Source organism: Macaca nemestrina, chromosome 8 (genome assembly GCF_043159975.1).
Source record: "Macaca nemestrina isolate mMacNem1 chromosome 8, mMacNem.hap1, whole genome shotgun sequence".
In the NCBI taxonomy this organism is placed as follows: Eukaryota; Metazoa; Chordata; class Mammalia; order Primates; family Cercopithecidae; genus Macaca; species Macaca nemestrina.
In genome coordinates, this window is record NC_092132.1 from 5,978,736 (window position 1) to 5,992,926 (window position 14,191).

At 43.9% G+C, this 14,191-nt stretch overlaps 1 long non-coding RNA gene across 4 annotated transcripts in view; it reads left to right on the forward strand.

Moving 5' to 3' along the window:
- Positions 1-7,571: 7,571 nt before the first annotated feature.
- Positions 7,572-14,191, forward strand: part of LOC105475014 (uncharacterized) — a 39,658-nt gene continuing 33,038 nt past the window's right edge. For 3 of the 4 annotated variants that reach the window (XR_011606434.1, XR_011606436.1, XR_983064.2), the window contains exons 1-3: positions 7,572-7,707; positions 9,632-9,814; positions 11,201-11,258. This is a non-coding gene — a long non-coding RNA (uncharacterized lncRNA). The remainder of the gene's footprint in view (positions 7,708-9,631; positions 9,815-11,200; positions 11,259-14,191) is intronic. The other variant, XR_011606435.1, reaches the window with a different exon arrangement.

The following is a 14,191-nucleotide window of genomic DNA, read 5'->3' on the forward strand; positions in this document are numbered from 1 at the left end:
AATCTAATTGATTTCAGGGCCAGAGCAAGAGATTATATGTTATACATTGCCAAACCTTTGTGGTATTTTTAGATCCATCTCTGTCTTGCAATGGCAAGAGCTGAGGTCCAGGAGACAGGCAGTTGAGGTGGGGGGAGCTTCTGCCAGGAGGCAGCTCAGCATAGGGGGCTGAGCTGTGTCTAGCAAGGTCTGGGGTCCATCCCAGGTCTTCTGCCTCAGAACAGATTCTCCAAATTTAAAGCTACCTTAGAAATCATCTTGCTAATCCTCTCATCCTTTGCAAACAATAATTTGAAAAGCGGCTTGATAATGTTGGCTGGATATTTACTTAGGACCTTTGCAGATCACCATGCTGGACTGGAAGTCTAGGGAAGTATTTGAACACAAGGATTGGAAGGTAAAAATGCTACATTAAATCTTGCCCCCACCCCTCAACTGTGTGACTTTAAGCATGTAATATACCTTTTCCAAGTTTGTTTCCTGATTTGAAAAATAACAGGAATAATAGTGGCTTCCTCATAGGGTGTTACGAGGATAAAATAAGCCAAGTGAATATGAAGCATTTTGCACAGGGCCTCCTGCATAGTAAGAGAAAGCTGAATATTAGTACTCCTATTTTCCAACATTTAAGAAACTCGCCTCAATGCCCGATTTTCCTGCTCAGTGGTTTTCAGATGTCCTGCCTAGAGGAGCTGCACAGGTCCACCAGTGAAGGCAGAGGAACCTGCAGTGTTTCCTGCAGGAAGTGAGAGCAAATGGTGTCACAATAACCAGAGGACACCCACACCCAGGGTCAGTCTCACTCCAGAGGCACGTGGTGTGATCCTCTGAGCCCTGGAGGAGCACTCTGTGGAATTCTCAAGTAGAGTCTGAATGGATAATTTAAATGTTGGATTTTGCATATATCAGGTCAGCAGGGAAACAACTCTGCACACTTGGAAGGGCAGATGTTTGCAGGGCGTCAGATGTTTGCAGGGCATTTGAGCTGGAAAGACTCTTGAGAAACATCTAGTTCAATCCAGTGATGCTACTGAGCACAGAAAGGAAAAGTAATTTCCCTAAGAGTGCACAGTAAGATACAGAAGAGCCAAGAGTAAAGTATACATCTCTTGATTCCAAATCTGGTTTCCCTAGCATCATTCTTCATAGCTTTGGTTTTCTTGCTCAGATAATTCATGCCATGATTCTTTGGCACATTGAATAATCCTAAAGACAATGTAAGGTTTTAAATGAGAATATCTAGGTCCTAGCATTGGATCTGTTGTCAGGAGCTGTGTGGATTTGGATGCGGGTGTTAGCACAGTATATTGGAGGGGACACTGGATAAGAAGTCAGAGGACCTGGCTTCTAATCTTCATCGTGCCCTACATGCTGGGTGACTTTGGGCAGGTTGCCTTGTCTCTCTGATCTTGAGTATTTTTATGAAATGAGGGAACTTAGTTAGCTCTGAGTATTCAAAGATCTTTCCGACTTTCTTAGCATTTAAAAAGCCCTATCAATATAGCATGTGCCTAGAGTGGAATAATCAATTTTAAGTGCGCAATTCTATGAGTTTTGATAAAGGTACATGCCCATGAAACCAATGAAGACACAAAAAATATTTCTCACACCAGAAAATTCTCTTATTTTGCCATCTAGTGAGTGCCCATCTCCTGTAGGCAAATGGTGTTACGATTTCTATCATCACAGACTTATGTTACTGATTTTGAACTTCATATGAGTGGAATGGTACCATGGACACCCTTCTTGTGTGTCTGGCTTCTCATTGAGCACATTACCTGTGGCATTGATTCATATTGTTATATATATATATATATATATCAGTAGGTGATTACATTTTGTTGCTGAGTAGTTTTCCATTGTAGGAATATATTACAATATGTTTCTCTTTATTGAATATTCTGGTTGTCTCTAATTATTGGCTTTAATGAATTAAGCTTCTATAACTACTCTTGTACAGACACTTTTTGTGAACATACTATTTCATTTCTTTAGCTTCTAGGAGTAGAACTGCTGAGTCATATGGTAGCTATGCATAATTTTATAAGAAACTGACAGTTTTCCAAAGTATGTCAACCATTTATATTTTAACCAGAAATATATGTGCCACATACTCACTTATATTTCGTGATATCAGTTATTAAATTGTAACCATTCTAGTGAGTAGGAAAACATATCACTTGTGATTTTAATTCACATTTTAATGATAACTAATGATGTTGGACATTTTCATGTGTTTCCCCGCCATTTTTACCTCTTCTTTTTTTGAAGTGTCTGTTTAAGTTGTTTGCCCATTTTTAAATGAGGTTTTTTTGTCTTATTGATTTGAAGTTCTTTATATATTATGGTTACAAGTCCTAGGTGCATTTTGAATACTATTTTCCTAATCTGTTATTTATTTTCATTATGTTAACACTGTATTTGATGAGGTCAAACTTTTAGTTCTAATGAAATCTAAATTAAATCTAATCCAATTAATTTTTAAAAATTCTTGATTACATATATCTTATTCAAAATATTTTCTTATCTCAAGTTTATAAGATTTCTTCTATATAGTCTTCTAGAACCTTTATAATTTTAGCTTATGTTTATGTCTACAATCCATCTTAAAATAATTTACCCATATAGTAGGAGGAAGGGAGTTGATACTTTTTTTCGTATATTTATCCCATTCTTCCTGCCCTTTACATTGAAAAAGTATGTATTTCCTCCTTGGAATACCAAATAACGTGTTATATATGACTTGACCTATTCCATTGTTCCTTCCTTCATCCATGTGTCTATGTTTTTTCTTTTTTCTTTGAGACAGAGTCTCACTCTGTTGCCCAGGCAGAGTGTGGTGGTACGATCCTGGCTCACAGCAACCTCCCTGCCCTGGGCTCAAGCAATTCTCCAGCCTCAGCCTCCCAAGTAGCTGGGACTACAGACATGTACCACCATGCCTGGCTTATTTTTGTATCTTTAGTAGAGATGGGGTTTCGCCATGTTGGCCAGGCTGATCTCGAACTCCTTACCTCAGGTGGTCTGCCCACCTTGGCCTCCCAAAGTGCTGGGATTACAGGCATGAGCCACCACACCTGGCCCATGTGTCTATTGTTATACCAATTCCACACTTTCTTGAATACTGTAGCTTTATATTTAGTTTTGTTATTAGATAGTTTGAGTACTCCCGCTTTTTCTTCTTTAAGATTTTTGTTTTCCTATTTTAAGTCTTTTGCAGTCACATATAATTTTAGAAACAATTTAGCTCATCTTAACAATAACCTTAAAATTAGTAGCACTAAATATTAATAACAAGTATTCAATTGAAATGTTACTATGTGCTGGACAATACACTAAGCACTTCAGATACATTATCACATTTAATCTTTAATATGATCCTTTGAAATAGGTAATATTATTGGTATGATTTTACAGATGAGAAAACTGAAAGTTAAAACAACTTTCAAGTTTTAAAACCATTTATCTTTCTCCAAATCCAGTGTTCCTAAATCCTATTCAAAAACTCATCTGGAACCTTCAACCTTTTCCATTATTTACTATTTTAACAGGGACTTGATTTTATTAATCTCATGTAAATGGAGTATCACAGCCATCAGGGACAGAGAAAAAGTCAATGAAATTAAACACCTCTGAGGATCTTGAAAAAGGTGACAATAAACAAATAGGTATCAGCAGCAGTAATTAGCACACTCATTGCTGAAGAAAAGTCAATGATGATAGTTTGTGAATTTCACTGTGAAAATAAAACATATTCTTTTTCTCTCATAATTTGTGCAGCAAGCCTGTTTCCACTTTGAGCCTACATTTAGAATTAATCTTAATTCTAAATCACGGAGAAGGTTTTCATGATAGTTTTATGTAAGTTAGTGAAGGGCTTATAGAATAAATAGTGGCAGAAAAATAAAGTTCTTAAAAATGATTTTAAATTCAACCAATAGGTAAAAATCTGGGATTTTTTTATTCTAAACTTTTAGCTTTGCCCAGGCCTCTGTTCCTTCCAGAGTGAAATATGATTAAAGATTTTGTAGAACCAAGTATTAGCACCATAATGTATTTTCTAACGAGTTATTTTGTAGGATAGATTTCATTTTCCATTAGCTCCATGGGGTATTTAGAGGACACACACTGTTTGGAAACAGCACATATACTTGCAACCCGTGGAAATGACTCCTTACAGACTGCAATAAGGAAGGGAAACCTATTTCCAAACGCATACCTGCTAGACGCAGAGTTTGGAAATATCCTGTTGAAAACCAAGATCTCTCCTCTAAAATACATCTGAGAAGCCAAGAGGCAGATACTTGAATCTCACCACATTGGTCTGAACTTCTACTTTGGGTGAGCTCTCATTGTGAGAACATTCTCCCTTCCATTCATCATAGGTTTATGGTGAATGGAATCATATAATATGATATTTCTTATTCTGCCCCTTTGGATGGAAATGATAAAGACGACTACCTTTCTACATGGCAGGCCTTCTCCTTCGCTGAAGAGCATGATCAGGCTTCCCAAGACGTCTGTGTGGCCCCTTGCCATACACCATGGCCTTTTTCACTGGGTATTTCATTTCCTACTCACAAATACCCTGTGGCATGCTTAGGTGGTGTCATAATTCTCCCCATTGTATTGATGGAAGGGGGTGTTTTTGGTTGCAGAAACATGTTTGAGAAAAATTCTGGGCTAAAGATATAAATTTGCGAGTAAGTAGGGCATAGATGTTACTAGAGTATGGGGAACCACCGGTGTCTACAGACCAAGGGTTTAGAACTCCCTGCGATGGTGATCTGCAGTTTCATATATGCATTTATGGCCTTTCTTGGTGAGGGGACCAATATTCCATCAGATCCTCAAGAGGGGAGCCATGAGCCCGAAATAGGAGAGGAGAGTGCAAAACTTGGAAGCCGAGGGGCACAGCATTGAAGGGTCAGGCGGAGCAAGGATATGAGGCAAGCTGAAGTTTGATCCGAGAGGTATTTATTAAAATGATTGTTTTTTTTGTAAATATGAGCAAGGAAATGGGCAGGCATTCCTGCTCCTCCCAGCTCCATCATCCTCTTAGTCTGATCCTAGATTTCCTGACATCAGACTCCTCTCTCTTGACCCTTATTCTTTCCTCTTCCCTCTCCTAAACAGCTCAGGTGATGGTGGCACTAAAAGCCTAGACTTTGTCACTACTTAATATATCCATGTAACAAAACTGCACGTGTACTCCTTAAATGTAAACAAATTTAAAAAAAGAAAAGGCAGATATAAGCATACTTTCTTTTTTTTTAAAAAAGTTGCCTCTAATAAGTGACCCCAAAGGGAACATATCTCACCACCCTTGGTGGAAACTCTTTCCAGCCACCCCCATACCATGCTGGCCGCTGATCTCTGCCACCAGCCTCCTCCTCATCAGCTGGGTGGGAGACTGGAGTCAACTCCATTATCTTTTATCTTCACCCTGCATGGCCCGGCAGACATGTGTTCAAGGAAAGAGAATAGGATTCTGAAGCAGCACTTCAGTCAGACTCCAGCTTCATTATTGGCGGGTGCACCTGAGGAGGAACCTGAACCTGTGAGGTTGCATCTTCGCGTGTCTAATGTTAGCACTGTCTGCAGTGGCTGTGTGAGTTGTTTAGAATTTAGAGCCCAGCGGCTTCAGGAATCAGAAGTCAGACCCTTTCCCCTCTTTGGAACTTACCTTCCTTTTCTGTAAGGTCAGAAATTGAACTAGATGTTCTCTAAGATTGCTTCTAGCTCTTAGATGCTATCTATTTTAGCCATGCCATCGTTGAGATTAAAAAAAACAGACAGGATGAGCAATTTTTCCAAGATTGCACAGCAAGTTAGTAGAAAAGCCTGTATGGGAACTCAGGTATATTAATGGTAAGAACTGACTTCTGCAAAGAGAGACACTAGACAATTAGCTTGGAGAGTTGAGTTTTCAAACGAGCTGAAGCACTTCCATTCTTGTCCTCACCTTCTCAGCATGCAGTCAACTTTATTATGAGAAAAAAAGGCAATTCCCATAGCAAATGATCCCCACATCTCAGCGACTTATTGAAAAGCTTCTGGTCTACAAATTATCTTTTTCAACAAGATGAGACCCTCAGTGAACTTTCATGATTGGAAGATCCTTTATTCAGATGTGACTGTCTTTAAAATAGTTTCTTCCTGCCCAGCAGCCACACCACCTCTAATTCATTTAGTAAAGGGAACTGATGCCGGCCAGGGATGATGTATGAGCTATCAACAGCTAATAATTTATCTTTTTAAAAATTTTGAGATGCAGTCTCACTCTGTCACCCAGGCTGGAGTGCAGTGGTGCAATCTCGGCTCACTGCAAACTCCACCTCCCAGGTTCAAGTGATTCTCTTGCCTCAGCCTCCACTACAGGTGTGTACCACCACATCTGGCTAATTTTTGTATTTCTTTTTAGTAGAGACAGGGTTTCACCATGTTGTCCAGGTTGGTCTCGAACTCCTGACCTCAAATGATCTGCCCTTCTCAGACTACCAAAATGCTGGGATTACAGACATGAGCCACTGCACCTGGCCCAGAGCTAATCATTTATCTTAAAGGAAGGCATGGATGTTGACTGAGTGAGTTAACTGTGCGATTCCCCTCTCATTGCCTCATTTTGTCTTCACAGAAGCCCCCAGGGATGCTATTTAAAATGCAATAACTACCTGTAGGAAACACACAAACCAATCAGAATGGATGCCAGCCTTAAACCATCATCAGACTTTACCAAAGGGAAGAGGACAAATATCAGGCCTCCTTATGCCCACCTGAAAGATGAGGAAATGGGGTCAGAGAGTTTTCTTGGCAAGGGGATCAACAATTTTCAACAGATTTCCAAAGGGGAGATCCATGACTCCAAAAATAGGAGAGAAGAGAGCAAAGGTTGCCAACACCCCATGGGGAGGCAGAGGGCAAACTGAAACTCAGGTCTACCTGAACTGAGCCTGCGTTCTCAGCATGACCCCACCTGCCTTTCTGAGAGCAGAGGAGGTTGCGTGTTTTTTTTGCCAGGCCAATACTTTCTGGAGGATTCAGGGCTGGGAAATTTGCTAATGAGCTTACTTTTTAGCTACTGTTCAGTTTCTCTGCTGGATACTATCTCATCTCAGGCACCTGAGGACATTTCCCCAAGTGCCAGCTTCAGAGTAAAGGAGATATGGACCCTGCAGCTACGCTGTTTTCCAAGCCAGCTTCTCAGAGCCTTTGCCATTGCTCCTTCATCTTTAGGGGAGAGAGAGCCCTTCTGCAGGTCTCTTCTGAGGCTGCTATGACCTTACAGTGAGCTCCACCAGGGAGCTCCCATGTTCTGAGTAGACAGGATTCCAGATTGCATGTCCCTGCATATCACTCTCCCTGGAACAGTGACCAGGAGTGAGGTGAGCAGGGCCTCCTGTGCGTACTGATGCAATAAGTATACCAGACCCTCTACCCTATACAAAGACAGCACTTTACAGCACACAGAGCACTTCACAAGCTCCTCATAATGCTGTGACTCCCATTGTGACACCAGGGCATCGTTATGGGCTCAGTCCCACATGGGTGAAACCAAAGCCCAGGGAGACCAACGGACTTACCCAATTTCACAAGGGAAGTAAGACCACACTTGGAACCTTACAGCTCCGGATAGCGTGATTTACAAAAGAATAGGGACAGCCTGGAGTTTGACTGGAGGAAGGAAACTAGGGTTATGGTGGATGGGTGAGCATATTCGGTTCATTCATTCTTTCATTACCCACCAAAGCCCTTCTCCTGGGGTTCAATACCAGTGTGTTGGGGTGAGAGGAGGACCAGGCATACACAGACACATACATAGTTAGATGTCAGGCAGAAATAAGTTCTGTGAAGGAGAATGGGGTGTGCGGAGAGTAGGGGAGGGAGAGTGCCACCTCTGCCGGGTGGTCAGGCAGCCCCTCTGAGGAGGTGACATTTGAGCAGGGGTCTGAGTGAGGACAGCGATGGCAGGGAGGACAGAAGACCTGTGGGTCCTGAATGCTGGCTCTGAAGATTCCTGGAGCAGCGGGAGCCCAGGGAGGCTGGATGAGAGTGAGGAGGGAGCAGTGGAAGGGATGGTGTCAGAGTCCGCTGGAGCGGGTCACTTGCAGCCTGGTAGGCCAAGGCAGGGACTTTGGAATCTGTTCTGGGTCACTGAGAAAGCTTGGTTGGTCTTAAGCAAATGTGGATAATTTGGAGGCACTGGAGTTGAGGAGTTGGACATAATGAAGTGTCTCAGCTCAGTGATTGCTACTGCATACACCTGATGCTCATTTACCAGACAGGGACTGGGCATTCTTTTAGGTCCAAGCAGCAGATAGAGGAGAAAGGCAAGAAAGCCACAGGGAAGCAGAATGTTCCTCTCTCTGTTGAACCCAAATCTAATAGTCAGACTTGTCAAAGATCAAATGGGTGACTTCAGGAATCAGTCACAAGCTGTTGCCCATCGGAGATGTTCCAGCAGAGACCAGATGGCCCCCGCTAACCACCTAACAGAAGTAGTAGGGCGTTTCTGAATTGAATGGGTAGTCAGGTACAACAGTCTTACATTTCTGGCCCTATCCATGGAATTTCAATAGAGTTCTCCATTCAAAATCCCTAAATCACATTCTTGGGATGCATAGGTTGACTATTTTCCTTTGTCTTGTATTTCCAAACACATGGCTAACAGTCCTAACTACCTGCTGCTAAAACAAAAGGTAACTTATTAATCAGACAAAGGCAGGAACAATCCACATTACATGCACTCTAAAAATTGCAAATCAACTGTCCTGACCTCTACTGGCATTTCCTGTTTGCCACTGTTTAGAAATCACTCATTAGCCATAGCCATCTGCCAATCAAAGCATAGATGGATGAGGTCAGCCTCTTGCTGGCACATTGATTTCATTGTGCCTTTCCAAGGGATAAAGGCCACCATCTGTCCTGAGTGGGGTCGTTATGAATTCTGAGTGTGTGTTTGCCTTTTGCCCTCAGTGTCTTAGCCAGCATCGCTGCCCTAGAACTCCCTCAGCATCCGGAGTTATGATATAAAACCCTGCAGCACTGCTTCAGGCCAAGGACCCACTGTTTAGTAAGGAGACAGAGCAGTGGGTAAATGGTTCATAGAATTTACTGGTCCTGTTATGTGCCATGCCATCTAGAAATGGCCTACCTCACAGAGCCCTCCAATGACCTTAAGAGATATTGGAGGCACCAGCTTAGAAAGGCACCTCTAACCCAAGCCAACAGCCATGATATGATGCTGCACCTCCAATATGTAGAATCCATAGCTCAGGGAACCTAGGGGTGGAGGTAGGAGTGGTTCTGCTCACTATCACTCCCCATGACCCATCTGGGAAAAATGTCCTCCTGTTTCTGAAAATTTAGGCTCTATGGGTCTAGAGGTCCTGGTTCCCAGAGAGCAAAAGCTTCCACCAAAGGATGCAATGAGTCCGACTAAGAGCTGTGGTTTCTGCTTGGTCACATCAGATTCCCGTGCCAGTTGATTAGTGAGAGGACAGGTGTGATTGATGCTGACATTATGAGATGTGGTTTTGTCACCACATAGGGCAGGGAGGAATATGTTAAGCACTCTGGTAATCTATTGGAGAATCTCTTGGTAGTCTCATGCCCAATTTTAACTCTGTAGTTGAGGTGGGAGGCCAGCAGGACTGGTCTCCAGGCCAGAAGTTTGGCCAAAACTGGGAAGAGGTGCCGAAAGCACCGCCATTGGTCTTGCTGCTGAAGACACTCCTGCCAGCTCCATGACAGTTTACCAATGCCATGGCAACACCCAGAAGTTACTAGCTCGTGCCACAGCAACACCTATATGGTACTGCCTATTTTCCAGCTATTCCTTAATAACTCCTCCCTTAATTAGCATGTCATTAAAAGTGGGTATAAATATGACTACAAATTGCCCATACACTGCTAGTCTCCACACACTGCCTGTGGGTAGCCCTGCTCTGCCAGGAGCAGTCACACAGCTGGTGCCTCAACAAATTGCCTTCCTCCACCACAGACTTACTCTTGAATTCTTTCCTGAGCAAAGCCAAGAACCTGCCCTGCATCATGGTAACCATGGCTTTACAATGGCAGGCTAACTAGGAACTCAGTCTGCACATGGTGAGGCTCTGGATCACTCCACCAGGGCAGCCATGTAGACCAGAACAAGCACTAACAGAGGGAGAGAGGAATCTAGAGAACATGGCAGAGGAGGGAGATCATGAAAGTGCTTTATGGCCTTGGGACCAACTCCATCCTCAAAGGCTTTGCTTGTCCCATTAAACTTCCTGGTTAAACTTTACCCAGAAATTATAAGCCATCAGAACTCTGGAGAAGTTGTTACAACTTTGAGTGGTCCTGATGTGGGAAGAAAGTGGACATGAGTGGTGCTAGGAGTGGACTGGAGTAGATGCTTTGAAACCTCCCCTCATCCCCTGCCCACATACCCACCTCCATCTGCCATGATGGTTGTCTGCTTGCAGCTCAAGGGACGCCATTCTCTAGCAAATTTCCCTTGGTCTGTGGGCTTCTTTTGCCCAGGTGTACCTTGCCAGGTATACCTTCCCCTAAGGGTGCCCAGAAGCCGGTGACTGGCCGCTGCAGGGGTGAATGCACGATGCTCTTGCCTCAAGGTGGGACGAGCCACCAACGCTACCTGCAGTGTCTGGTTGAGGCTGGACTGCCGTTGAATTGTTGAATTCATGCCTTTGCTTTCCTGGCCTATGCTGCTTCCCTCACTTCCTTACAGTTTCTTACATGAACCCTTGCTGCTGCTCTGTCTGTCATCCTGTTGTGCTAACTAAATCGCCCCAGCTTTCCCTCGAGACTGGTAACCAGGGCCCAGGCAGTTAGGAAAGGAGAGAGACTGAGGCTGCAAAGCCCTCTCTTACCACTTCAGGGTGCTGCCCTATTTGCACACTGATTATCAGAGTGGATGATACTGGGAGGTGGTACCGGTCCATGGCCCGATAGGAACTGGGCTGCACAGCAGGAGGTGAGCAGCCAGTGGGCGAGCAAAGCTTCATCTGTATTTACAGTCGCTCCCCATCACTCACGTTACCACCCGAGCTCTGGCTCCTGTCAGATTAGTGGCGGCATTAGATTCTCATAGGAGCGCGAACCCTATTGTGAACTGTGTATGCGAGGGATCTGGGTTGTGTACTCCTTATCAGAATCCAATGCCTGGTGATTCACTCTCTCCCATCATCCCCAGAGGGGACTATTTTCTTGCAGGAAAACAAGCTCAGGGCTCCCACTGATTCTACTTGATGGTGAGTTGTATAATTATTTAATTATATATTACATGTAATCATAACAGAAATAAAGTACATGATAAATGTAATGCACTTGAATCATCCTGAAACTATACCCCCTGCCTCCCCTCCATGGAGAAATTGTCTTCCACAAAACCAGTCCCTGGTGCCAAAAAGGTTGGGGACCGCTGTACTAGGAGATGGCCATGTGGTCTTTGGTTATACGTTTTCTGTCAGCTGAATCTAAAGGGCAAGAAAATCGGGTTGCACAATTTCCCTGGGTCTAAAAGAAATAGAGTTTCCTAGTGTACCTATAGAAAGTTGGAAATTCTGTGGTTGTAATTACTCAGGCCTTCTCCTATTTAAGTGTTTAACCAACTGAGGACAGAAATAAGAGGGTAATGACAATCGGAGTAGAGAATTGGTGGTGTTGCTGGCTTGGCAGGAGCAATAACATCCAAATACGGTGTTCCTTGTTTTTGGTGTTGGACAGCACAGCTAAAGCCGGAGGCTAAAAGTGAGTCTTGTTACTTACCCCAAAGCTAGACCTTAGGCCCTTTCCCTGGGGAGAACTGAAACCACACCCACTCCCTGCTGTCTACATGGCACTTTCCAGAATACCCAGCAGAAACACGAGAAAGGCCAGAGCCAAGCATCAGGGCCTCAGAATGCTGCAGCCACATCCCTGGCTGATGCGTCTTAATGTCAAGGTCTGTCTAGTTTACTGACGAGGTGAGTTACTCCTGCTCCCATGGGGAGGGGTGTGAAGAGAAACTAAAGCTGTTCCCTGCAGTGCTGTCTCTCCCGGGGAATGCCATTTCCTTATGGAAGTGAGCCAAGTGGATGATGGCTTCCCCCACCACGGCACCTGACTCAAGTGAGATGCTCTGGAGCAGTCACTATGAGACTAAGTGACTAGGATTATGAATAATGGCCTCAATTGTGTTTCCATTAAGAAACACTGCTGAACAGTATAATTTCATCTTGACCCTCTATAAGAACTGAAAGTGATACAGCAGTGAACTGTAACATCCTTAAGTTACTTCGGCAGGACCCTCAGACGACACGTGGCAGAGAATGGCTTCTCTGGATCTGACTTAATGTAGTCTCTGACTTTTCTTGGAGGTCATGATGGCCCTGCTGCAGTCCACTTGTTCTTGTGATTGAAGCTCCTCCCAAACCATTCTCTTTTGGCTCTTCGACTCAGTGCGGAGGAAAGTTCATAACCTTTTCCTCCCTTCTCCTCCATGCCTTTGCATGTGCTGTTTGTCCCAGCTGGGATGACTCTCCTCCAATTTTCCAAAAGTGAATGTCTTCTCCTATTCTAAGACTCAACCCCATAAACTAATCATCCCTTCTTTCCTGAAGTCTTCCCTGAGTTGGAAGCTGTGGTGGGCCGAATAATAGCCTCCAAAGATCCAGATTCTAAGCCCTGGAACCTGTATGTGTTACCTTATGTGGCAAAGAGATTTTGCAGATGTGAAAATTTTGAGATGGGGAGATTAGGTGAGCCCTGAATACAATGATAATTGTCTTTATAAAAGGGAGGCAAAGGGAGATTTGACATAGATGGAAGTAGAGATGTGGCCACTGAAGCAACACACTATGCTGCTGGATTTGCAGATGGGGGAAGGAGCCTGGAGTCAAGGATGCAGTTCTGGGAGCTGCAAAAGGCAAGTTAACGGATTCTACCCTACAGCATCCAAAGGGAGTGGGCCCTCCCAAAACCTCGGCTCTAGCCCATAATACTGAGTTCACGCTGCTGACCTCCAGAATTCTAAGAGAGTGAATGTGTGTTGTTTGAAGCCACCAAGTTCGTGGTGATTTTTCACGACAGCCACAGGAAACCAACACAGAAGCATTCTTCTCTGAACTTTCAAAAGATGCATTTTTTTTTTCTTCTATTTCTTGCTTACCATAGTTTGAATCAAAAGCACTGTCAGTATCATGTATTGAGTCCATGCTGCATGCCAGGCGAAGAGCAGAATGCTGTATTCTTACGGTGTTGTCTTATTGCATCTTCACACCAATCCTGAGAAGGAGATAGTGTCAATTTCATTTGCAGGCGAGACAGTCAACAATCACAGCTGCTGCTGAGGGTCCCACAGCCAGTCCATGACAGAATACTCAGCTGATGTGCTCAGTCCCAGAGACCTGCTGCTGGCCCACATGCCCTACTGTTCATCTGGTGCCCCTGCATCACACTCCCTACAGCCTGGGACCTCCTCGAAGGCAGGAAACATGTCTTTTCCAGGTGGGCGTCCCCAGATCCAGTCCATGCTGGAAGGAATAAATCAACAAATCTTGATTGATTCAGGCTGAGCTGAAGGGACCCGAGGTTCCAATTAGGAACGCCTCATGGAGGGCCTCATTGCTTTGTGCCTTCTGAGGCCTCACATCAACAGCTCACCACACGTGAGGGTGGAATTTGTCTCCAAGGGGTACGGCATCTGGGGAGAGGCTCAGATAAAACTGTCGAGAAGGCAATTTGGCAGAGCCATCCAGTGATGACATAGAGTGCCCTAGGGCAAGCCTCACCCTGTGTACGTTTCTGCCTGTGTCAGAGCGAGCAGCCCTTTCCCAAGCCGTCTCCTGGCACACTGTGTTAACGCCATCACAATGCTTAGAGAACTATGCTGGTCTAAATATTTTCTTTATGGTTTCCCCAATAGTCTTGGAGCCCTGAATTCATTCATTCTCTCATCCATCCATTCATTCATCACATTTGCTGAGCACAAATTTTATGTCAGGCACTGGTGTAAGCACTGAGGCAACACCAGTGAACAGAAAAGACAATTCTTGTGCACATGTAGTTAATATGAGGAGGTGGGGGGAGATGGCCAATAAAAACAGAAAACATATGTAGTATTTTGACTATACAATAATAAGCAATGGTTGGAATGAAAATTATAAATGCAAAAGAAGAAATAATGTGGGATATGGGCTCCTGG